Raw genomic sequence first — 3,890 nt, forward strand, 5'->3', positions numbered from 1 at the left:
ATGATTGGTGCTCATTTAGGTATTGCTAAAACTATTTCAAAAATTCAAGAGAATTTCCACTGGGTTGATTTGAGGAAAGATATAATTTATTTAGTTAAATCTTGTACTCTTTGTGCAAAAAGTAACCAGCTCAGGCTACCAATTACGGTTTTTTATCATCAAAAATACAGGAAAAACCTCTTGAGATGATACATATTGACTTAGTTGGTCCATTAGTACGCACATCACAGAATAACTGTTTTATTTTTAGTGCAATTGACGTTTTCAGTAAATTCTGTTGGTTAAAATGTTTGAGAAAAGCTAATTCTGAATCAGTAATTAGAGCATTGAAAGGTATTTTTGCGAATTTCTCTACTCCTAAACAAATTATTAGTGATAATGCATCAATTTTTAAATCAATCAAGTTTAAAAATTTCTGTTTTCAATTAGGAATTCGTCATAATACGACTTCACCTTTCTATCCTAAAGCAAACATAGTTGAAAGATTACATCGTAATTTGCGTAGCTCTCATTGCTTTTCATGCAAACTCACAGAATAAATGGGATGATACTGTAAATGATTGGTTAGCTTTAGCTTTTAATACTGCTGAACATGATAGCATTAAGTGCACCCCTTTTTCTCTGATGTTCCGTTATAAACCTAAAGAACCTCTTTTGAATATCTGGAATATTAATGAAATTTTACCTGATACTGCCGATGAGAACACTGTAGAAATTTGGCAAAAGGCTAAAGAGCAATTGATGAAAAGTCATAATTATAGAAAAACTCGCTATGATAGGAACCGTGTCCCTATTCCTTTTGCTATAGATGACCTTGTATGGGTCCGGACACATATTCTCAGTGATAAGGCCAACCAAATTTGTACAAAATTAAGCTTCCGGTATCGTGGCCCGCTAAAAATAAAAAATGGTTATCTGATGTTACGGCTGAATTAGTTGACCCTATTACTAATCGCTTTGTTCAAAAGGCTCATGTCTCACAATTAAAGAAATATAATTCATAATTCCTTGTTTTGGATAATGTAGCCTGGTATTCATTCTTCCTTCTTATCTTTGAAGTAAAGGGTAACGGTTTCGTCTCTGTTGTTTCTTACTGAGAGATCGGCTCATTGATACTTTCTTCTTTGAGTTATTTGTAGGAAACTCACTATTATTCTGTAACGTTTCACTTCTGGTTAAATTGTGTTGCCTTTGGTTTAGGTGTTTCTGAAGAGTAAATAGTTGTTTTCTTTGGTGAAGCGCGCCACCTATTGAAATTTTAACTTTACTCACTTATTTAATTTCTTTATGGAATTGTGTAAAATATTGTACAAAAGAATCTATCTTAGCCTATAAATAGATAGAAATTTTATTGAGATCATATTATTAGATAGATTATTGAAATAGTTTATAGTTATAATTTTGCTTTAGTGTTAATGAATTTTTGATGAATAGTGGTGAATAGCAGTGTTTCTATTTCATCAGATTGTTGTAAATAAAGTAAGGGAATAAAGTGAATCAAAAGAAGAGTTTTGATAAATGATAAAATACTTGAAAATGTATATTATTATCACCTTAATTGGGTAATAGAGTAGAAAAATATTGGTTTCTGTATGTAAATAATGTCAAGTGATTTATCTTTCAAATTTTATCAAGAGTGTATGAATTTTGTTAGAATAAAAAAAAGGATCAAAGATATATATATATATATATATATATATATATATATATATATAAAAAAAGGGGTAGGCAAATGATCATTAGAGATGGAACATATTCTTTGGGACTGAGAACTGATTAATTTTCTTTTGAATCTGAGTGTGGACGCATGTTCAGATATTTCTTTGTTTGAAAGACTTCAAGTTTTTGTTGGGAGTGGCCAATCCCTGCATTAATTTGTGGTCTAGTTTCTTCTGTTGTTAGATTCTAATTTTTTTTTATTATTTCAATGGTTACTCAGCTATTGAGTAGGTTCCACCTCTGATCTTCATTGAATTTGTAATCAAGAGTTTTTATTTGATTTTTATTTGATGTTGAGTATTGAATTAATAATTTTACAAATAGATGATTTATTTCTTGGAATAATTCAACTCTAAGAGTGAATATTTCTCAACTCAAATTCTTATGAAGCATTCTTCTCTGATAAATTCTATATATATGTTAATTCAACTTAAAAATTATCTTAGCTAGCTCAAATTTTTTTTTTTTTGAATGTAGCTTTCACACACTTGAGTGGAGGGAGTATGTAACAATTTTGGACATGATTATTTTTATCTTGTTTTTCTGTTATTTCGGTTCTAAATTCGATTGTATTATCAGCTTGTTTTTCTCAGTGAGACAAAGATGCACTTATGGGATCGAGCTGTACCCTTCGAATAATCTACTTTCTTGTTCTCTCCAGTTCTTTTTTGCTATTTTCTTTCTCCCTTTTTCTGTCCTTGTTGGTAGCTTTGAGTTTGCATTGCTCTTTCTCTCTAGTTTCTTTGTCTAATTTTGATAATTCCGTTTTGCTTACGTCACTGTCTTGTTTGCTACCCCGTCTTCAACGCTCGATGATCCATTCTGTCTCTGAATTTCGTGAGTGGAGGTTGTAAATTTAACCTTTTCCTTTGATTCCATTTTTATTTAGCTTATGCTAAATTTTTCTATTTATTACAATATGTAGTTGATCAGAGACAGATTTCATTCATCACAAGTTGTGATATTTTTATTATTTTCTTTATTTTTTTTTTATTTCCTTTTTGAATATGTAAATTTTCTTGTTTGTTATAAAAAAAAAAAAAAAGAAAAGTAATCATGTCCGAAAATTTAATTGAGTATTCATTCTAGCTGGCCTAAGTTATGGCAATTTATTTATATTTGTTGAAAACCTCATTCATCACATATGTATCCATAGTAATTTCTACAATTTCCGCTGTACAGGTAAAGCATTATTTATTTATATACTTTACTTATTGTTTTATAAGTCAAGTCTGATCAGATTATAATTAATCCCAGCTTTCCTTAAATTTGTTTTTCAGCTAATTCTCGTAATTCAAAATGTTGGAAATATTTCTATGCAAGTTTATATAATAGTAAAATTAAATTAATAAATAAATAAATATCAAATTATCTTTGTCACGCTGGTCAAATAAATAAATAAATAATTAAATAAAATTGTAAAGCCTTATTCAAGTTATAATTTTTCTTTTTAAAAAAATCTCTTTTGGAAGCTTCACTTCGAGTATCTTGAATTATTTATCTTTAAACTATTATTGATGAATTTATTAAAGATCTTGTGTATTGTTGATTTTGTTAAGAAGAGCAAATTCTGTATTATTGATCTCTCCTTTAGTATTACAGTATTTATATATATTCTTTTCGTTTCTCTATTATTTAGCGGTCATAGACTCATAGACTCGTAGACTCGTAGACTCGTAGTATCACAGGATGTCTTAGTTATGGCCATGGAAGCTGAATCCTTGCTGACCAACTCATCACAAGGAAACCAATATTTCCAGAAAAGATCTAAATTCGCCGTAAAAAGGATACTTCAAGAACTTCTTGTGCAGTGAAAAATTAATAAGTGAAAAATTTGAATAAAGTGTACGGAGGCCTCCTCACTTCAATACACCAGGTATTTACGAAACAACCAATATTAATTTATGGAAAATTCACAGGCAACTACTTCGTAAAATAAATGGGACAGGATAATAAATAAATTTGTAATTACTTGATTTAAATTTTGTTTATTTTTTGGAAATTCTATTTATTTGATCTATTATGTATATTAAATTGCAAACATGATTACAATCTTATTGTTGATTATTGAATATGCCTAACAATCATCAATGACAAGTAATGAATGGGGTAAATCTTGAATTGTTGAGCTGTCATATCATTCAATTATAAATGTTGCTACTTAGAAGGGG

The 3,890-nt window shown here is 29.2% G+C and overlaps 1 long non-coding RNA gene across 1 annotated transcript; it reads left to right on the forward strand.

Moving 5' to 3' along the window:
- The first annotated feature begins 1,775 nt into the window (after positions 1–1,775).
- LOC120356257 lies at positions 1,776–3,650 on the forward strand. The gene is made up of 2 exons (XR_005573974.1): positions 1,776–2,901; positions 3,359–3,650. It is a non-coding gene; the product is annotated as an uncharacterized LOC120356257 (long non-coding RNA).
- The last annotated feature ends 240 nt before the right edge of the window (positions 3,651–3,890 follow it).

This window comes from Nilaparvata lugens, unplaced genomic scaffold (assembly GCF_014356525.2).
Source record: "Nilaparvata lugens isolate BPH unplaced genomic scaffold, ASM1435652v1 scaffold6298, whole genome shotgun sequence".
In the NCBI taxonomy this organism is placed as follows: domain Eukaryota; kingdom Metazoa; phylum Arthropoda; class Insecta; order Hemiptera; family Delphacidae; genus Nilaparvata; species Nilaparvata lugens.